Source organism: Python bivittatus, unplaced genomic scaffold, assembly GCF_059951505.1.
Source record: "Python bivittatus isolate LINGU-HERP-01145 unplaced genomic scaffold, Pbiv_v1 ctg000590_np1212, whole genome shotgun sequence".
Taxonomy (NCBI): domain Eukaryota; kingdom Metazoa; phylum Chordata; class Lepidosauria; order Squamata; family Pythonidae; genus Python; species Python bivittatus.
In genome coordinates, this window is record NW_028277086.1 from 5,182,436 (window position 1) to 5,205,155 (window position 22,720).

A 22,720-nucleotide genomic window follows, 5' to 3' on the forward strand; every position below is an offset into this window, starting at 1 on the left:
GGGGATTCCTGGAAGCTAGACATCCAGATAAATCAGCCATCAATAGACACACAGAAATAAACCATATTTGCACACCATTCAAAAGAGACAACACAAAGCTAAGAAGGAAAAAAAAAAAGTCCAGAACACATTCTCTCCAGCAGCCAACCCCCAGATAAGCAGGGATTAACACCAGACAAACAATCAAGCAGAAAACAATACCCTGATCAAGGAACTACCAAGGAGAAAACAACACCCCCAACAACACTGGCAGGGCAAGCTACTGTATATAAACAGGGAGCAAACCCCACACTCACTAGCATTGATGATCTTACCTAGTTGGGTAATGAAATGTCTGCAAGCAAACAGCCAAGCTCAGAGAACACCAAGGGCAGTAACTATTTAAACATCTTAGTTTATTAATATTTTCATTACACATTCAGCATAGCTGCTAAAACATGCAGCCATATTTGATTTCAGAGAAACTGTAATTATTTCAGCCTTCCTTTCTTCTTATATTTTAAATCAAGAATGAAGTCAATGTCTTGAAAGGTGATTCCCTTTCTTTAAAATTATGAATGGCTACTCTGGGAAAGGAAAGAAGGGAGAGAACAGTTAAGTTGCCAATATATCAGGCTACTTGTGACAAGAACGAAACTCTCTTTCCTGCAGTAAATTCCTAGCAGGCATACGGGGAGTTGCAGGGGGAGAGCAATGGTCCATAATTTACTCTCTCAGTTTTGTCCTATGTTATAACAATAGCAAGAACAATAGCAAATACTAGAAAAGCAAGTAATCCTAGGGCTGTAACTTTCAAACCCTATTACAATGATGTGACACACACAAAAGATTTGTATGAATTTATTCTGTCATTTGAAGAATGTGCCCCATTAAAGTCATACAATGGTGCTATTGATTACAGATGCAACATTTAGGATTTTATTTAGATTCAGAGCTTTGGGGGAAGATGGGACTTAGCTGCTCTGTAATCAAAGGAGTTAACAAATAATACTGTGTGTAAGGTGGTCAACTGGAAAACGGCAGGATAAGTATCATCTTCTCCCTTGAGTGGAGCTCAACATCTGGTGACTTTGAGAGATTTCTCTTGGCAACAGAGCAGAAGTGGTTTGCTAATACCTTTTTCTGAGATGTTTGTCCAACCTCCTAGTCCGACCTATCGCTCTCGGATTTTCTGGTGGTCTTCTATCGAAGCCCCAACTGTTGTCAAGCTGGGAAGAAAACTATAAGGTAGCAGAATGAAGACTGTGTCACTTACCACTGAATAGGCAAAACACTGGCATAGCTTGACAAAGCAGCCTTAAAGTACTTGTTAGCTCTCTCCCTAGCAAATTCTGCTAACTGTAGTTCTGGTGGGAAGATTCTGGTGGGAAGTCCTCAGTTTCTTTTTAGGATTGCCATGACCAGTAAAACTTGCATAAAATTGTTACAGGTGTCCTAGTACAGGTATTTCTTATTCCCTCTTGACTCTGATGATTGTTCTTAGTTGGAACCCTAACCACACTTAAGAGGAATACAACCCTACTGAACTCTATAGCGCTTTCTTCTGAATAAATAGGGTTAAAATCATGAAGAGGCATCATAGATGAGCTTTACAATTTGCACCATGATTGTGGCTTGTTTGATTTTGTCTCAGGGTGTTATCTAAACCCAGCAGTTAAGACAAGTAAAACTTGCCTCAAAATATCATGGGTGGGTTCACTCAACTGGAGTAAAACTATTTAACAAAACACAATTACTATGTTCTCACAATATATTACACACAAGTGTCTGTAGAGTGGTGAGATCACATGTCTCATGACAATGTGGGATCAAAACACAGGACACAAATGCAGAATAATGAAGGCTTCACTGCAGTGTTTATTGAGCAGTACGTACTGGAGGGGGACCCCACCAAAAGTTAGTGGGAGGCACTCCCCTACAGGCAAAATGGATGCTCTGATATTTATACAGATCTACAAGAAGGGGAAGGGAAAAAGAACGTATACACATACATATTCATATGATGATGCAGGCATACCTAAATAAGCAATAGTTCTCAAGTTACTCTCTGCCCCTCTGTTATCTGTTAACTGCTAGTAAAACAACAGTGTCACAGAGAAGAAGACACAAATTAATTCAAGGTGCCAAATGCCAGGAAGAAGGCATCCTCCCTCAGGGCAGATGCCCAGGTTGCTATGGGAATGTTTGTGATAAGGAGTTTACAACCGGCCTGGTTCACATCAGCTTCAAGGATGCTTCCACATGCCTTTATGTTTCAATCTTATTAAGGTGATCCCATTCATCTGAGGCCTCTAAAAACTTGTCTTTTTCACCCAAAGATTCCTTTTTCTCACAACAACATCACATCTCATGACAGCATCACATGCCTGATGACATCATCATACAAATGATGCAATTCTGTAATTTGCGCCAGTCACATTTGTGTGATGTCATAATGCACATGACATCATCATGGCTTGTCCTGGGCTGCCTATGATGATATGCATAACCATATCATGTTTCATACAATGGTCTTGTTCCCATAACATGCTAAGACAATGGGTTTTGCCAGATGTGGAAAACAAGCCAGTTTGTAACTAGCCCTGGCTGTGTGCTTGCAACCCCAAGGTGGTGCATTGCAATCAGCCATGGTTCAATTCTTCTCCTCCCGCATGCCTCAGCACCAAGCACAAAGTACACATGAACATGTGCCTCTTGGCTTTTGCACTGTGATTGAAGAGGTTGACTTCTTCCCCCACCCGCCAAGAATTTCTGAACATTTGGTGTGATTTATAGGCAGGAAAATATCATCCATTAGGAAGAGTTTGCAACTGCTTATACATCCAGGGGGTGTAGTATGACTGGCAGACCTCAAGAGTTGAGTTCCCACAATGTACTGAACCACAAAGTACCCTGCCCCATTTTAGCATGGCCTAGTGCAGTGTTTCTCAACCTTGGCAACTTTAAGAGGTGTGGACTTCAACTCCCAGAATTCTGGGAGTTGAAGTCCACACCTCTTAAAGTTGCCAAGGTTAAGAAACACTGGTCTGGCTGGGGAATTCTGGGAGTTGAAGTCCACACCTCTTAAAGTTGCCAAGGTTAAGAAACACTGGTCTGGTGTGTGTAATATGAACCCAGACTAGAAATAGACCACTAACAAGGGTAGTACAAAAACATTCCCTGCCTTGCGTATGATACCTGCTCAGTTGTCCATGCAAAGTGAGGTTGGCTTTTGGCATTATAATTAATAATGATATAATTCATACATAAATAGCAAAGATCAATGGTGCCTCGGTACAGGGCCCTCCAGGAGCACAGAAGTTGCTTGACTTATTTATTCTCCTCTTGAGCACATGCCCAAGCTTTCCTGAACATTTACAACGTAGTGCCAAATTTTATTCACGCTTGACTTTTCCCGAGTAGGAAAAAAATAAAAAAATAAAAAGCAGTACGTTATGGCTTGTAAGGAGCAATACAGTCGCTTAGCACCACTTCGGGTCTCTCGTGGTGTGACTAAATACAGACAGCCTTCGAGTAGCCGAGAGAGAAAACCGAGTTGTTCTGCTTAGGAAAATTCTGTCTTGGCACCCACTTATAAACAAGTCCTATATATCTGCAGCGGGTCTCCCCAGTCTGTTGCTTTAAAATACTGGATTTCAACTCGCTGAGTTGGTGAGCAGCCCTACCTGTTCCTGTGAATCCTGTATGTGGTGGATGAACACATCTGGGCACCCCAGATGGGAAGGCTGGTTGACAGAAACATGTGGATGAGTTACACTGAATGGTGCCATGCCATATTTAAATGTCTTCATCCTGAAATATCTCTGAAAGCCTTGGATGTAATGCTGGGAGCTCCAAAACCTGTTTGTCAAATTTAATGTGTCAGAAACAGAAAATGTCAATGTATGACTGAGGATTATCATATTAACTATATTTAATTTTAATCACATGTAACTGAAATCATTTTTTTTTTTTTTTGGTTGGTCCACACACCACTCAAAGGCTGCGTGTTTAGTCCTGGGTTGTACGAAGCTACCATAAGAGAGGTGCAGATATTTTGTCCTAAGCAGAGATTCACAGTATAGATGCCTTCACCTTTTACATGAAATGGAATGTGGACCCTCACATTTAGAAATAAGGTTCATAATTTATCCAAATTTTATTCTGAACTGTTTGGAACTCTATTTGTTGCAGGAAATTACCTTCTGACTCAGTTAAATTGTAATCCTGAAAGCCTATTTTGAGTATTTCTTGCAAGTTAGAAAAAAAAAACTTTAGGAATTAAGAAAGATTCTTTATGCCTTATCAGTCATTTGAAAAGAAGCTAATGCACGAACACCAAGCTACCACATCTGAACTTCAAAACACTGGACAATCTCTCAAGGGGAGCACAGAGACAGAAAGAACTCTTTGCTGGCATCTAGTGGCCATCTGGCGTTTTGCAGCCCAGACGTAATAGCTTTAATCCACCTAATTCTTAGGGGATCAAGCTGACAACCTTCTGTGTTTGAGGGGAAATATTCCTTTGTTTGAATATTCAGTAATGTTTTAAAGGTATGAAATGATGAGTTAGAGATTAATTTGAATTTGCACTGTAGTTCTGTATTTACCTAGAATGGGATCCAGAAATCCTCAAAAACCTGGCTGTTCTCCCACGCCTTGGAACAGAGTCTCTCTGGAGCCCTGGTTGGTTGTCTGATATGTTGTTTTCCAAATTCATAGGCTCTTTTTATTCTTTTACAATATTTATTTTTAACTGTAAGCTGCCCAGAGTTGTTTGGAGTCGGGTGGACTCCAAATCTAATATATAAATAAGTAAATAAATCCCACTGGCTGTATCCACGTACCATGCTAAGACAAAATACGATTTGCTGCTCATTTGGCTTAGCATGCTGTATGAATCCAACTAAGTGTTATTTACTGAATAATCCAGGGTTAAACAAACCACACATTTACTGCAATGTATAAACCAGCCCATCTGGATGCAATGAGGTTTTATTCAAGTAGACATAGATAGGATTAGTTTGTACATGTTAAATCTTAGACACTTCTTTTTTGCTGCATTTCCTCCATATTAACCCCAGAATTCAGAAGAGCCCGTCCTTATCTCTGTTAACTAGACCAGATTTTTGCTCTTTTCATTAATATTTATTCTCCTGAAGTAGAACAGGAGTTGCTTAGCTACTGCTAAGCTGTAAAATGCTAGATTACTATTTTCATCTTCTGCTTAAAACTATCCTCCCTCTGTAACATCCCTATACAGCAACTGAAATTTTAATGATTATTATGTTGTAATTTAGTTCATTGTTATTTTATGGTTTGTACCAATTCAGCATGGGGATTTACGGGTTTATTAAACACTTAGAAAATTAAAAGAGGAAACGGCATGGGTGGGAATCATTACGATAGAAGTTCAGATGCTGCCTATACTACATTAGGCCCCCCAAAATGCGAAGCGACTGATGAATTGAGTTCCCATTAATGCTCACTGTTGCTAAATTCACACACCATTGCTAAATTCACACACAATTCACACCATTAATCTTCACTGTTGCTAAATTCACACACACACACAGAGTTTGGGGTGAATGTGTTATGAACCCAGCAACTGTGGTTTATTCAACAAACAATCATGAAATAAGTTCATTATAGTATGTAGCACTAATATATTCAAAGAAATTGTATACAGTGGTACCTCAGGATACGAACTTAATCCGTTCCGTGACTCTGGGCGTATCCCGAGTTGGTCGTAACCCGATGCAAATTTCCCCATAGGGTTCAATGTAAATCCTGTTAATCCGTTCCGCCCTCCGAATTTGGTCACACCCCGAAGCGAATTTTCCCATAAGGTTCAATGTAATTACCGTTAATCCGTTCTGGCGTCACGCATCAGGGGCGGGAAAACGGCCGGCCACGGCGCGGCGGGAAAACGGCCGGGCGCGGCGGGAAAACGGCCGGGCGCGGCGCGGTGCGGTGGGAAAACGGCCGCGGACCACGTGTCAGGGCGGAAAAATGGCCGTACCCCGAGGCGGAGTTCACACATCGAGGTAAATTTTTGCAGCCGGAGCTGGTCGTAACCCAAAAAGTTCGTTAGTAGAGGCGTTCGTATCCCGAGGTACCACTGTACTTCAAAATACTTACAATACACAACTTGGACAACCCTGTATTTGAATCAACAAAACCAAATAAAACAATGTGCCAGATTTCAAGTTCTTCAGAATTCCTTATTGGTGGTTGTGGTTCAAACTCTGTATCAACCCACAATTTTTAAACCACGATTTGTTGAGCAAGCCATTTAGTTAGATCCACACAGAACACAAAGCCATAAGAGAATCAGTGTTTGGTGGTGTCAAGAGTGCATCTTAGGGAAAAATGGAGGTGGGAAAAAAGAATAAGAAATTAGAATGAAAGTATAAAGACAGTGGGAAGATAAAGAATGAGCTGTATGAAAGTATTAGAAGATAATCTCCCAACAGAATGGATGGAAAGAGGATGTGAAGAAAGAGCATGGCTGGAACAGAGTGAAAAGAGTTATGGTACAGAGTTCCACAGAACCAGGTAGAGTTACGCTAACAGGAAGCATGAAAAAGGACACTTGGTGGAACGATGAAGTGACAAAGGCTGTTAATGAGAAGAAATGCATGTAAGACTGCTGCAAAAAATTAGGATGATATCTTACCATATGTATAGAGAGGAAAGGGTTGCAAAAAAGTAGTCAAAGAGAGCAAAAGAACAGTTAAAATTGAAAGAGGCAGAGAATATGCAGAGCGATGGAAATAAAGAACCGTTTCGGAAGTGGGCAATTTCAGACACACGATGTGAAGACTGAGCTCTCTGAAGAAGGCTCTGATGCTGGGAAAGGGGGAAGGAAAGATAAGAGGATGACCAGCAGCAAGGTGGGTGGACTCAGTTACAGAGGCGATAAGTCTGCCATTGGAAGACTTGAAAGAGCAGGTTAGGGACAGATCGTCATGGAGAAAATCTAGCTATGTGGTCGCTAGGAATCAAAAATGACTTGATGACACATAATCAATCAATCAATCAATCAATCAATCAATCAATCAGTATTTAGTCTGACTTCTTTAGTCTTTCTACTCTCTGTAGAAAGAGAAGAGACAACCAGATTGGGTCAGTGTCAAATTGAGGAAGACTCTCTCTCTTGTGAATGTTATGGGGTCTATCTGAAGTCAGTAACCTGACAAAGGAGGGAAGGGTGGGCGAGGGGGAGAGAGGAAAACAGCTAGAAGGTGACGGTGGGCGCACAGCTGGAAGGCCAGGTCAGGGACAGATTGTTGTGGAGAAATTCTATCTATGTGGTTGCTAAAAGTTGATGACAACTGGATGGCACATAATCAAATCCAAGAGGAATAAACAGCTTCCAGTAGAGTGGAATTGAAACTTACAGTAGTTAAACGATTTGGGATAAAACTGCAGCAAGGGAATGGCTGAAAGATTTCAGAAACTGCATGGAAAGGACAGTAATATGTCTCAGAGTGGTAATGACATAGCTTTTAAATGTTTGTATCCAAGAAAAAAAAATGGACGAAAAGGAATTCATAAAGTGGCGTCACACCACCTTCAATTCTACCTGGACGAAATGGCACAGCGAGGGTAACCCACATCCTTAAAGTGCGGGTCTTTATCTCCGAAGTCCCGTAGGCAGCAAGGCCAGGGGCAGAACCACCCAATGCCTTGCCAGAACCACATCTGCCTACCAGGCCTATCGAGAAGGGGCCGGTTGTTGGGGTGCGGCCTTTCTTTTTCCACTGCACATCAAAAGTAGCATTTTCCGACTGGTGCCAGCTCAAGTCTTTTTCATCCTCTGTGTTTCCTTTCACAGTAGGCAAATGCCTCCCTTCCAGTTGGTGACTGTGCACCCTGGCAGGAACACGGGGGCTTAAAAAAAAAAAAAAATCAAGTGAAATTAACAAGAGTTTTGCCACTGTCCCCTTCCAGCCCAAGAGACAAGAAAAATGGTAAAACTGGGGTTTCCTTTCTTTCTTTTTTTTATGGGGTCAGGAGGGGTAAAGCAGCATGGGAATCCACCGATCTGGGCCTGTGGTAAACGGAATATCATGGTCTAAGTGGAGGAAGGGGTTGAAATCTGGAAAGAGATTTCTTAAGCCAGCTTCACATTCAGCCAGTTTAAGAAAACAAGAAGCTTAAAGGCTGTAAATGCAGACAAGCTCCAGATGTGATTAAGAGTGGCGCTTGATGGAAGTAAGCTTACAGGAGAATAAATGGAATTCTTAGTGAATGGTTCAACATTGAGCAAGGGGTACAACAAAGACATGTGGTGTCCCCCGGTTGTTTAATGTATTGATGAAGAAATGCCTAAAGAATTATTGTACAGGTAGTCCTTGCTTAACAACCACAATAGGCACTGGAAAATTGGTCGTTAAGTGGGACGGTCATTAAGCAAGTCACCACGTGACCGGAACTGATTTTATGACTTTTTATGATGGTCATTAAGCGAATCACTGTGGTCATTAAGCGAATCCAGCTTCCCAAATGACTTTTTTTTGCTAGAATTCACTTAACAACCATGTGATTCACTTAATGAACATGGTGATTAGCTTAACGACTGTAAAGAAAAGGTCGCAAATCATGATCATGTGATCGCGGGGGTGGCACAACAGTTTGCGATGGTTGTGAGTAGAGGTTGTAAAGCACTTTTTCTGAGGCTGTCATAACTTTGAACCATCATCAAATGAACAGTCCTTAAGCAAGGACTACCTCTGGTGACCGTAGTGCTGTGTTACCTGGGGATGTGCACTTTTGTATACACAGGATGCTGTGTAGAGAATTTGAATAATTTTCAGCAAATATTGGGCAGATTATATGATGCAACAAGGAGTTAGATCTGAAGATGAATGTATCAAAGACCAAGGGAAAATGAAGCAATCATTTGAGAGTTATACACAAAGAGAGGGAATATGTGTCCCTCGGAAGAATTCTCACTTAAATGAGGAAATTGATGGAGAAATTCTAAGATGTACACAATGCTGGCAGAAGGGGTAGTGGGTAGTATAGGGTCTGTCATGATGAATGTTTGTTGAAAGACGCCAGCGTTGGTACACATAAGAATGTGTGTCTGTCCACTTTGCTATAAGGAAGTTCAGGCTGAGTTTCTCAGGAGAGTTATAAAAGTAAGTAGAATGTAGAATGGGATACTTGAAAAGTGTGTGTTGTCAAACAAGAATTATTAAGATTAAGAATGCATCGGTGCTGCAAGCATGTGGACTGAATACAAGTGACGAGTTTGAAAGAAGTAAAGAGGCAGCGAGGGACACCAGTAAGGAGGGTAACTGGCACAAATCTGGGCACAGGGTGTTCCAAGGCAGAGCGGACACTAAAAGATAGCTTGTCTTTGCTGTCTTGTGGGGCAGAACCCCAAGCCCCTCCAACACATGGTCCAAGTGGATTCAACCTGGAGGACATGGTTCCTCAGGTAACCTACAATCAAGCCATGCAGGGCCCCACAGATTATAACCAGCACTTTGAACTGCTCTTGGCAACTAATGAGTAGACCCTGCCACGATGGAGAATTGGTTCTACATAACAATAGGTACGCGCCTGCTAACATTGCGGCTGCTGGGTTTTGCAGCAAATGAAGTTCCAGGGTCCCCTTCCAGGGTGTAGTCGAGACGTGTGGCAACGAGGCAAGAGTTACTATCACTAGCGCTCAGTAAGGCTGTGACTGAGCAAAGTTCCTCCTGGCCATAGCTTCCATCTGCTGCTTCAGCAGAAGTCAAGAGTCCAGGAGGATCCCCAAGTTGCAACCCCATGACCATTAATAAGCTAAAGGTTTTCTGAACAAACTAAGTGGAACTTGCTGAGACTCAGCCTAAGATTCTCACCACCTCAAAGTTAGGGATTGCACAGCAGCTCTGGTTTGGTCTGGGTGGCAAGCTATAATTAAATAGATTTAGCTATACTTCTATCTATCTATCTATCTATCTATCTATCTATCTATCTATCTATCTATCTATCTATCTATCTATCCATCCATCCATCCATCTATCTATCTTCCATCTATTTCTCTCTCTCCTTAATCTTTTTTTTTATTGATTTTTATCGTAACTTGTTTGATTGTTGTGAGTCACCCAGAGTTGTTGAGAATCGGGCGGTATATAAGTTGAATAAATTATTATTATTATTTTATTTATTTATTTATATTTCAAATTTAGACACCGCCTATCTCACGAGTAAGTGACTCTGGGCAGCTTACAATAAAAACAATGAATAAATATTAGTTAAAATAGAATAAACATAGTATAAAAATACAATAAAACCAAATACATACATAAATATCTTCCAAGATGCTGGTGGTCAAAAAGATGCTAACATATGGGGGCATCTTCAAGGTGCTAGCTACCTCCAGGGTTGGTTGTCCCTTTTCTTGCCCCATGCCAGGTGGCAGAGCCAGGTCTTGACTACTTTCTGGAAAGTCTGGAGAGTAGGGGCCTCCTATCTCATGTGCTTTTCCTCTCTTTGGCTTACCATGGTTTTTTTTTTTTTTTAACAATTTATATACCATTAGAATCGTATGACTCGTGGCAGTTTACACAGCTACTCTGCTGAACTCATTGCACGTGGGGGCCAAAACATACATTTTAAGCTGTCTGTATGAATCAGGGAAAAAATCTTGGGGCTGCAGAGGGTACTTCAGCGAAGATGTCAATTCAGCATGTGAAGCTGTGAAAAAGACAAATTCCAGTCCAGGGATTATCAAAAAAGGAATTTGAAATAAAAGCATCCGGTATGCAGTAATCTGTTTCTGCATATGGAGTAAAGCGTGTGGAGATGGCTCTGTCTTCCCATGGCTGGACGTGCTCCTTGGGTGAGCAAGAAGCACTGTGGGCACCATGCTGCCGTTCCATAATTTGCACCATTTGAGCAACAGCATCATGACATGCATGACATTGTTGCACCAGCATATCTGCTTCAGGTGATCCGGATTCGAATTCTAAGTCAGCTGCGGGACGCTGCCTCTCAGCCTGAGCTAAGGCGGAGGACTGCTGGTAAGGATGAGATCTGCGCATCTGCTGAAAATAATAGACGATTTAGTATGTTCAAGGTAGGGTCCGATCTGCTGCTTGCACACCAGCCTACCTCAGCCTTGCAGCCCTCCAGATAGGCGGACTTCAGTTCCCAGAATTCTCCGCACTGGCCGTGCCAGCTATGGAATTCTGGGAGTGGAAGTCCATATCTCTGGAGGTCTCCAGATGCAGAAACTTAACGTGGTTTATTTGAACCTGGCAATCATTTAGTTTTCTAAAACGTGGTTTACAGCTGAGCTTGTCGCATAAACCCTGCCCACTTGCGGTCTATTCAGAAAACGAGAATAAACCATGGTTTGCTGTAACGGGCCACTGAAAGCAATGCCTGACCAGCCCCGCCAGGGCTTAGGCGAAGCTACCGCTCAGCGAACGGTGTCTGAGCAGCAGCGGAGAGGGCGAGGGCCCGTTCCCTCCTCGCCTGAGCTACCTCACAGGGTCGTTGTTGGAAAACCCGGCGGGAACGCTTCTGCAAAAGGGGGCTCGCAACGTACGCGCCCGGCTTCGGCTTTCGCCTCGCCCTGCACCGAGACCACGGGGCACGCTTGGGGGGAGGGAGAGGGAGAGGGAGACGCCGACCCTCAGCCTACCTCGCAGGGCTGTCGGCGGTGGCGCAGAGAGAGAGAAAGCGGGCGCTGCGCGAACGCTCCTTCGGCGCGGGGCGAGGAGGAGGAGCCTCCGCTCCCCTCGGGCGCGCGGCCCGCCCCCTTCGCCCGCGCCGCGGGGGGGGGCAGGGGAAGCCAGCGGGCGGGGCCGCGCGTCCCCCGCCGCCGCCGCCGCCGCCCCTCGCAGCCATCTTCCAGTCGCGCGAGCGGGCGCGCGCCGTCCTGTGCGCGCGCCACCCGGGCGGCCGCGCCGTCTCCCAGCGTGCAGCGCGCCGGGAGGGGAGGCTGAGGCTGAGCTGAGGCTGAGGAGGCTGAGGCGAGGGGGAGCGGCCTGGAAGCGGCCGCCGGGCGGGACGGCAGGAGCGCTTTCCGAGGAGGCGGCCGCCGGGCAGCCCTGAGGGCGCGTCTCCCTCGCCTGGCCGTCCGTCCTCTCCGCCTTAGCCGCCGCCAACGCCTCACGGCTGGACCGGTGAGTGAGGGAGAGCCGGGAAGGGGGCGTGGGGCGGCTGCGCCTTATGGGTCCGCGGGGCGCAGCGGCCCCCCCCTCGGCACGCCGCTGCCCCTGGTCGGGGGGGAGGGGGAGGGGGAGGGGGAGGGGCCCCGGCACGACCCCTTCGCGCGGCGCACGTGCGGCCGGCGGGCGCCCCCTGCCTCCGCGGGAGGCGACCCTCGGGTTTGAATGGGCGCCGCGGGGGGAGCGGGCGGAGGGATGCCCCTCGCGGCCCGTCGCCCCGCGCGCGCCCCTCCGGCTTCTGGATGCGGCTCCCCGCGGGAGAGGGGCCGGGGGCGGAAATGGGCGCCCGGACCCGCGCCCCCGCCCCCGGGAAGCGGCGTGCGGGGGAGGGCGCGCGGTGGGTCAGCGGAGGCAGCGGGGAGGTCCGGCGGGTCCGTGCAGGCCCGGGTGTCGCCGCTTCCCCGGCGCGGAGCGGAGCGAAGCCGGGCCGGGCCGGGTGCCTCGGCGGCCGCGTCTCGCGGAGACGGAGCGGAAGTGGTTGAGGTTTCTGCGGTGGCTGCCCTCCCCTCCCCTCCCCTCCCCTCCCCGCGAAGACTTTCTGGTTCTTGGAAAGAGGAGCTTCCCGGCGCCCGGGGAGGAGAAGTCGCTCTGCCTTCAGCCCCGGGGAGCGGGGGGCGACGGGGACGACCCAAGGCGCGCAGACGCGGGTTAGAACTTCGCCGCGACTCTGCCTCGGTGCCCAGCCCCGCAACGCCTTCCCGATTTTGCGCCCGGTTATGTTCCTGGTTAATCTTTCTCTCTGGTCCTACTTAGTGTTCGTGCATTGCACGGTTCTGTAGTATTAGGAATAGTTCTTTGTTGAAGGCTTCCCTTCCTTCCCTTCCTTGTTCCATATACTATGGCATATAATGCACGTAATACAAATGCTGGGCTCTTGGCGTAGGGTTTGATTCCAGACAATGCTGCCTAGTAGAAATCTTATCAGTTGTGATTTTGGAGTGCATTGTTCGTGATGAACATCTGTACTGCAAACTTTCCAACCCCCTTTCCCACCCTGAAGCCCACATCTGGAACTAGTTTAGATTTTCTTTTTCTTTCCCCTAACAACATCCTTAAATAATACCTAGTACATACATGGAATGATTAAATTTATAAACAGGTTACTTAAGCAAACAAAAGAGAGGAAGGTAATATTAATTTGTTCAGTCGTGTAGTCTGGCAAAATTTTGGTCTAGTTATGACAAAAGATGAGTGATTGCTTCCTTGCCCTTTTTTATCATCTTCCCTCTGAACCCAGTTGTTTCAGGTCAATCCATTCAACTTGTCACAACTGCTTTCATTTTTGCTGCATGCCTGCTACTATGGCTCTTGGCTTAAGTCTTAATGATGCTGGGTCTATATATAACTTGCAAGACAACACTGGTTTCCATTGTTAACTGATAAGATGATATCTGTTTGTGTATTCAGGATCCTGTGATACAAACCATTCTCTTTTTCTTTTGCAATTCTTGTAGCTTGTTTTGATGCAACAGCATCTCCCCCATCTTTCTTGACATTCAAGGTAACCTACACCTTTGCTCAGAGCTGATAGATGCTAAATACAATTTGGTTTTAAAAACCCTAGCCATCATTAATATAAAACAGACTACAGTGAATAAAAGTTAAGAGAGGACACAGATGTCCTCCACTCCGCAGGAGTGCTCAAAGTGCCAGACAGTATTAGGCATTTAATGAAGCAGAATGGGGAATTGGTGACCCATGCCACTTTCTGACTGTGTTGATGTGGGCAATAACTGCACCTGCTGAAATTCCCTTCTCTCCACAACTATTAAGTATTTAAGAGCTTTTGTTGTTGATTGTACCTGGTTACCTTAGTCCAGTGGTGATGAAGTCATATCCTGTTTTCAAGTGAATGGCATAGTATTAAGAGCCAGTTTTAATAATTTCATGATGAGCAAACCAGAAAAGATTAAAGCTTTCTTCTAAGGAGGCATTCAGTTTGTAGTCATCTTAATGATAAATGGTGATGCTTTGCTCTTTTTATTTTGATAGACAAATTCAGGATTTTCTGAATGTTAGTGCCTTCTTTCCTTTTCCTTCTGTTTTGCATGCCAGGAAAGGAAATGTGAAACTTGCAATTTCAAATAAATCACATTTCCTTGTTAAAACCAAAGTGCAGAAATTATGGTTTGTTTAAACCAGTTTTTGAGTCTGGCTTGTTTACTGAGTTTTATCCAGCCACAGAGCTCTGAATTTTGGCACAACAGAGCAACTTGATGTTGGATGCGGGAATGCCTTGTTTTCTTTACTTCTTCTGGTTCTTGGAAAGGAAAGGTGTGAGACTGGGGTTTATTGTGTCTGGATTGAATCATTGCGATAAAACAATATCACAGAATACCAGGATTGGGCATTACTTTTGAGGTCATTAAAGAGATGAGGGATAAAATAAGCATGTAAGACCAAGGATTGTTTCCACATCCCACAGGAAGATGAGTTTCTGAAAGTAAGAATGTCTGAGCTGAGCCTGGTGACTTCACACAAATATTCATGCAGTTTTTCTTACAGTATGGAAGTTGCTGGCATTGTCTTAAAAGATTTGGGGATTTACTTTTTGGGGGCTTCCTAATCTAGTCTGGAGCTTTGGAATTCCTGATGGTTTCCCATCCAAGTATTAGTTTGGCCTAATCCTGCTTAACTTACAAGTCGAGACAAGGTGACCAGATGCTATTACCTGTAGTTATGCGCACACAATCAGGAGAGAATGCCTTAATGTGACCTAGTGTGGCCTTCTCAGTCTCATAATCACACTTCATATCCTGTCATTTCTAGTGTGGTGGCTGTAGGGGTAATGGTTTTTGTAGTGATACCCAGTTAGAATGGCCCAGGTAGTGGAGGACTTTCCTATGCTGTCATTCTCTTGATGCCCATCTAAATAACAGCCCCTTTCCCAGCTGATTGTGAAGATTCTTTAATTAATCTATAGGTTTGTTTTTTATCATTTGAATGCAAATTCAAAACCATGTCTTGCATTCTATAAATGCTACTTTTTCTTCTCTAAATGAAAAGTATTTTATTATCAAATGTCTGTGCAGAAGTTGTTAATTGTATTTTTTCAGAAGCAATTACTGAATTGAATGACTTTGCCAGTGTATTTTAATAATCAAAAAGCAACAGGAGTTTTTAACTGCTGTTGTCACTGCTCAGCCTTTGTCTGCTTTTAGTAGAATTTTAAACTTGCAAAATACAATCTGTAAGTCCAGTTCTGAATGCATATTTGCTTCTTTTCCCCTTCAGATGGGTAGTTTTCATTTTCAGAAATTCTGAGTTCTTCACTCTTCTCCTTTCCTGCTTTTTTCTTTTTGGACTGTTTTTTGGCTTAGATTTCTAACAAAACACTCTTAGTATTTAATTTTTTTGTGCTCTTTTAGCCACTCAAGTAACATTAACAATGGTTAGCTCTTCCAGGGAAACTCAAAAGAGGATTTATCTTATTTTTGTTATCAGAATAGTTTCTTATCCTTTCACTTGAACATGGAACAGACTAGATTAGTCATCATGGAACTTTAGGTTTGGTTTTTCACAATTTTGCTCTTTAAACTTTCTCTCATCTTCACTTTTTTGTATAAGAGTGTACTTGGAAAGTGCTAGGAGATTTTTTTCCTGTGATGAGATCTAAAGCCATTGCCTCAGCAATACTGTACAAAGCAGATTAGGAGGAATAGGAACACTTACTCTTTCTAGCTTGGTACTAAGTGCTTTTTCTGTTTCTTAGGTGGAAGGGAAAAGGCAGAGCCTTCCTAATATTTAGTCTCTTCACTTCAGTTATTAAGCTGGAAAAACTGAATTGAATTGATTGAAACTTGTCCAAGCAAGTTACTGGTTTTTTGGGGGAATCTTATTTTATCCCCTAGACCACAAACAAATTGAAAAGTTCTCTAATGCCAAGTTTCTTCTAAGTAGAAACAGATTCGAAAAATTCTTTTTTTCCCTAACTTTGAGATATTGCTGATTCTTTTTTGCAAGGGGTGTGTGTGTGTTGATAAGTTATCTTTGCTTTATATGCCTTTTTGTAGAAAATATTTTCCCCTAATTTTAACATACTCTGAATTGTATACTGTAGGTTGATACTGTAACTGACAAGGATATGAATATGAAAAAGGAAGCACAGGGGAAAACATTGCATATTTTTTTCTTTTGATGGCTTTCTATTTTTCTTTGCAATTTGTCTTGGCATCTAGGACCAGTGAATTGATCAGTCAGTGACAGTGATGACATATAACAAAAATACTGATGTTGAAAATGTTATAAATTTATTTTCAGTTAACATATGATTTCTTCAGAAAAGCTATGGCACTGTATTAAAAAGGTGCTGCCATTTCCATCTTCTGTAGTTTCACCTGGATTAGAATCAGGATTTTTTGATTTGGGGGTCCATATTGAATTCTCTTCTACCTTAAGTTTAATCACAAATTGGATGTAAATTAGTGCAGGATAAATAGAAAATACTAGGGCTGTGCAGTGCTTCAGATTCAAAGGCAAAAATGTACTTTTGAAGGTGCAAGGAATGCAGTGCAGCTGTGTGAGCCTGGGGAAAGAGACAGCTGCCTTAAGGTGCTGTAGGCAGGTATTCATGCCCCTGTGTGCTCAAAGCATCTTTTTGCCTTTGAATTCAAAGTATTGCACAGCCCTAATGTATACTAATTCTAATTCCAGGGCCCCTGCAGTGGAAATTAAGTAGAAAAACATAAACTGTAATTGAGTATTTGTTAAAAATGCCATAATCCTGAACTCACCAATTTGAATCTTTATTTCTACTTTTTAAATGCTATATAAAAAGAGTAACAGGGCTGTTCATTTATTTTCTAGCCTATAAATACTTCATTAAGGATAATAAATTGAGACAATATATCTCTTGTATTCTTTCTGCATGGCATACTGTACTTCTCTTTGTGAAGAAAACATGAAAAGTCCCCATTCTCCCCAGCTTGCTTTATAAGCTGTGTTTTAAAAGTGATCAACAGTAGGGAACTGGGACAAACCTCCTTCAGGATCATATAGTAGGTGCTATATCTTTTCTAATGTTTGATTTGTTTTTTCATTAATATTTGAGATAGTGTTAAATTTAGAATAGTATTTATTAGGGAATGTTAGCTGTAAGTGAAATTAGAATAAAAATTCTTTTTCTAGCTTTATTGTTATTTATATATGGCCAAAGTTAGATTTTCTTTGTGTAGCTTCACCTTTGGAATACTTCCAATATCTATAGCTAGCTATTTTTAAAAATAGGTTTTACTGTACTGTAAGTGGCTTATTTGAAAAGATGTTGTGAAATCTCAGAGACTATTTCCTTCGAAATGTAAATGTCAGTTTTCCTGTTTAGATGCTACAAAAACATACAACTTTTTATAAGGCTCCAAAGAAAGAAAGGAAATATGAAAACAAGGCTTCTTGAGAAAAGGTGACCAGATAACTTTGTTAAGTCTGGCATGCTGAGCCCAAAATTGTGTCTTCCCCACTGGTAGAAAGCCTTCTCATTAGAAAGTCACTATGGAGAAGTTGCACAATACATGTTCATACTTAAATTAATCTATTTGATAAGGGTTTTTCAGAAACTTTCATAAACCCCACCACAGTCTAATTGTAGCATATCTTCGTGGCCCTATGTTGATTTCTGTCATTCTTATGCACCAAAAGGCCTTTCTCAGGCACTGTGGATTATACACTTAGTAGAAGGACTATGGTAGGGATATAGGTAGACCTTCCTATAAGTTGAAACAGTGGTGCCACTTTTATTTTTCCTTGTAGCCTAATATTAGATGCAAACCATATTGTCCATTAGCAAGGAGCAGTATTTTGCCTGAGATGATGGGAAAGAAGGTAATTAAGTGTTTTTTTTTTAATTAACATGTCTTTTCTGAAGCAAACAGCTGTTATGGTTATGTAGAAAGCATGTTGGTGATCTTATGGAAAAGGGTTTAAATCCCCATGAAATGTATAAACCATTTATTTATTAATTACTTACATTTATATGGCTGCCCACTTGATACATGACTCTGGATGGCTAACAATCCATTAAGAATATCCAAACAATTAAAAACAGTATGTCACATTTGGGGTAACTCAGAGGCACACAGTCATCACCAAGATAGGTTCACCCACAGCCAGGCCCACTGCCCAAGTGAAGAAGGCTGGCAGGGTTGAAGGCTTGTGAAAATTTGGCGGGGTTGGGCCATCCAAATGTCAAGAGGTATACTGTTCCATAGGGCAGGCACCATGACAGAGAAGGCATGCTTCCTGGGTCCTGTTAGATGATATTGTTTTATAGAAGGGACCCAGAGCATGCCCACACAGTCAGATCCTGTGGGAAAAGCAGAATAATTGGAGACAAGAGATCCTGCAAATAACCTTGTGCGCCAAAGGGCCTTATAGATGAAAACCAGCACTTTGAATTACATGTGGAATCCTACTGGGAGCCAGTGCAACTCACAAAGTAGCGGTGTTACATGGGTGTACCAAGACATACCCATTAACTACCTGCATCACTGCATTCTGGACCAGCTGTAGCTTCTGAGTGGTCTTCATGGGCAGCCCATATTAGAGTACGTTGCCCTAATCCAGATGGGAGGTGACCAAATCCTGAGTAACTGTGAGAAGGGCCCCCGGTTTAGGAAGGGGTGCAGTTGGCATACAAGATGAATTTGTGCAAAGGCTCTCTAAGTCATGGCTGCCTTGTGCTCTTTGAGCAGGAGCTTAGAATCTAGGACTCCCAAACTGCAGACCACTGCCTGAAGGAGTGCTACCCCATTCAGAACCTCATCCCCTGATCTGGGGGGCGGGAGTCCCAAAATCCACAGCCACATGGTCTTCTAGGCTGGAGCAAATTACTTCCCATCTGTTCACTCACAACCTCTGGACCCAACTGCCTGTCATTTCCTGGGAGGTCTTAGGAGGCACATGGATCTAAAACACAATATCCTCAGGATCAACAGGTTTGAACTTCTCCCAGATAACCAGGAAAGACTGTTTCAGTCAGCTCACTGGATTTGCACAACTGGAGTCTAGCTCAGAGTGATTCTGAGGAAGTTCATCTGTGAGATGCCTTGGGTATTCCTCACATGGCCCTGCAGGTGTTCCTCTGTCCATCTCTCCCCAGGAGGAACTGGGTCACCTTAAATAGTGCTGCCAGCCCACAATCTGCCGATGTAAAAGCAGAAAAATAGTTATGTAGCACTGCTCTTATGGCCACAAGAGCCTTAATAAAGGCTTTTACTTGTGTTTAGTCAGATTTGCTCTTCGTCCTCTACCATTGGCACTCTAGGCATCTATTCTGCTTGAGCTATTCTCCCTGAGTACTTCTGAAAACCAGAGGGATCCTTGGGATCTATGAGCGAGGAGAGGCTGCACGGCACAATCTGATCCAAGGCCATTGTCACCCTTTTATTCTAAACTCTAAGGCCTCAGTCGAACTGTGTACCAGACTCTCAGGGATAATCCTAAAGTACTACAGTGGTACCTCGGGTTACGAATTTAATCCGTTCCGTGACTCTGGTCACAACCCGATTTGTTCGCAACCCGAAGCAAATTTTCCCATAAGGTTCAATGTAATTACCGTTAATCCGTTCCGGCGTCTGCGGACCACACGTCAAGGGCGGAAAAACGGCCGTGGACCACGCGGCAGGGTGGAAAAATGGCCACGGACCGCGCGGCAGGGCGGAAAAATGGCCACGGACCGCGCGGCAGGGCAGAAAAACGGCCGCGGACCACGTGGCACGGGCGGAAAATGGCCGCAGACCACGTGGCACGGCAGAAAATGGCCGTGGATCCAGTTTGTACCCCGAGGCGGAGTTCGCAAACCGAGGTAAATTTTTGCAGCCGGAGCTGGTCGCAGCCCAAAAAATTCGTAAGCAGAGGCGTTCGTAACCCGAGACACCACTGTACTCCCAATTTTCCCACCGCAACAACCCCATGAGGTATCTTGGGCTGTGACAAAGTGACTCTCTGAGTCACCCAGCCAGCTTTCATGCAAACTAGAACTCCTGGACTCCTGGTTGCCAGTCAGCACCTTAGCCACTATACCAAGTTGGCTCTCATATCCGTTAGGTTGGGTTAACTGTTTCTCCCAGTTAGCTTCTATACCAATGTCAAGAAGAAGTAGTATACTACTTCTATACTGATGTCCATGGAGTTGTTTTCAACTCTAATCAGGTAGAAATTTGAAAGGGGAGGTGGTGGTAGAAACAAAAATATGAGATATAGAAGCAGATGTTTATGAGAGCCTTGTGATTATGGTACTTCAGGATATTTCTTTTTAAAGAAGCTTTGATAGAGACAACTTGAGGGAATGGGTAGGCAAGAGGCCAGAAGAAACCAAGGTCAGTGTTGAAAATGTAACTAAAGCAGTGAGTCATAAGATTTTTTTCTTTCTTTTTTGTAAGCAGTGAAGGTTAGGTCATCGCAAAGTACATAATAGGCAAGACTTTCATAGATTGCAACGGCCCTCAGATCTCACAGATTTCAAACATAAGAAAGTTCTATAAAGTTAATGCTTTGTAGTGTCTGATAGACAAAACAGTATTGTGGGTTTTCCTCAGAAATTGCAAGCGCTTTCCAGAAAAAAATGCATTTTCTCCAGGTATGTGGATATTTCTATCCATAGTCTTCATTTTTTCCTTCAGAGAGAGGAGAGAGTAGATTAGGCAATAAATTCTAATAATTTATTTATTTATGGTAAAAGACCCAAAACAACATACAGTAGCAAGCAAGAAAAGAAAAGAAAAAATACCTGATTTCAGTAATGAAACAAAAATCCCATGTAATGTCATGTTGATGTTCCAGGCTTGAGGCTCTTCTATATTTGTTCAACTTGATGTTGTCATTAGCAGTTTAAAAAAATTGAAAAATAATCTTTACAATATTGGATACCATGGAATAAACTACTTAGACCTTTTTGGCAAATAAAATTAGAAAATCAGTAATGTTGATTTATTGAGTAAGAATGTTTACATGGACTTGAAAGATAGACTTAATAGATTGGCCAATTAATTAATTAGAGGAGTGGCAAATATTAAATCATATAGCTAAGTGGTAAGGATGAAATATCAACATTTCCTATCCTATTCATTATGTGATTCATACGTCATTTCACAGATTAGTTTTTATTTCTTATGCATCCACATAGTTACTAAAAAACTGGGAAGTGGACTTGGGTGTTTCTGTAGCAGAGTGGGTTTGTGATGGTGTATCAAGAAGGCTGTCTTTCAGAATAATAGAGCCTTCTCCACTGCTGTTGAAATGAAATTAATGTACTCTTGATATCTAATGTGGATAAAGTTATATAAGTGACACTCATTTACTCAACTTTTAAGAGGATGTGAAGGAAGGAGCATATTCATATTGTGATTTTGACCTCTCTGTTGTTAACTTATTTCTACTCTGCACCTGAGAAATAAGTAGTTCCCATTAAATTAAAAAAAAACAAACCTACAAATGTTTGTCAAAATTGTTCAGCTGTATCATTTCTTTTTTACATGCTGTAGCTAGGATGGAGAAGGCAAAACACTGAAATATTTTACTGGGTTACTTAATCTAGGACTGTCTAGGGCTTAATCTAAAAGAAATACTGATCTTGTTCAAATATTAAATGGGGCACAATTCCTCCAAAGATTAGATTATCCTAATCCTGCTGGTCTAGCCTGACTTTTCCCTCAGGCATAGGGGTCAGAAGATAGTTGAGCCTGGGAGTTGAATGTCTTTGTTGCTGATTGGTTTATCCTTGGTAGCTATTTTTTCTTTTTCTTTTTGATCTGTTTATTGCGTTGTTACTATATTGATTTTTAATGCGTTAACTGACCAGTCACTCATGTGAGATGGGAGACTATATAAGCCTAGTAAATAAATTAAACCAAACCACTTAAAGTTGATAAGATGTGCTGTTAAGCACTGTTTATTTTTGTAGCTGTGGCTTCTGTTTAGGTCAGTAAAGAATTTTCTTGTATTCAATCACTTGGCCCACATTGCATTTACACTACTTTATTGGGTACTGTTTATAAGGTAGCTGGTCAGTTCTTTATGCCTTGTATGCCATCATTTATCTTTTAATTTTAGTGGGCCATCCTGTAACATGTGCATTATTCTTGACTTATTTGAACATAAGAATAGTAACAGTGCCTGTAGCAGAGTAGAGTAAGGAACTGAGTCATAATTGGAATTGCTTTATAACTGATGAGAGCGTGGAATAGAAAATAAATATCAATCAGTAAAAGCAGGTCTCTGCTGCATCTTCACTTTTTGAGACTGGAGGCCATTAACTGACTTTTACATAGATCTACTTGGGAGATGCAGCTTGGAGAATGGCTAATAGTTATGCTTTGCCTCCCTCCCCAAAGAAGGCCATCATTAACTTTAAACTGGCTTGACATGGTAGGTTTTTAGACTAGGGTGGCTCTTGTATTTATTGGTTTTGTTTAGTTCTCATGAGTTTTGTTGGCCTGGATTCATCTAATGACAAAATGGGTAAAAGAGATTTTGCTGGACTAAGGATATAATTGTATATTAATTAGGCTTTTAATGATTGGGTTACTCGAGTGTAATATGTATATTATTGTAGCAGTTTGATGACACCT

At 42.7% G+C, this 22,720-nt stretch overlaps 1 protein-coding gene and 1 long non-coding RNA gene across 4 annotated transcripts in view; one reads left to right on the top strand and one right to left on the bottom strand.

Annotated features, from left to right (window-relative positions):
- Window positions 1-315: 315 nt before the first annotated feature.
- Window positions 316-11,865, bottom strand: LOC112541864 (uncharacterized). Its single transcript, XR_015797544.1, has 3 exons — window positions 11,630-11,865; window positions 3,666-3,840; window positions 316-1,220 (listed from the first exon to the last, which is right to left on the bottom strand). It is a non-coding gene; the product is annotated as an uncharacterized LOC112541864 (long non-coding RNA).
- Window positions 11,833-22,720, top strand: part of PTK2 (protein tyrosine kinase 2) — a 224,564-nt gene continuing 213,676 nt past the window's right edge. For 2 of the 3 annotated variants that reach the window (XM_088148916.1, XM_088148917.1), the window contains exon 1: window positions 11,833-12,113. The gene's annotated coding sequence lies outside the window, so the exon portion shown is untranslated. The remainder of the gene's footprint in view (window positions 12,114-22,720) is intronic. The other variant, XM_088148915.1, reaches the window with a different exon arrangement.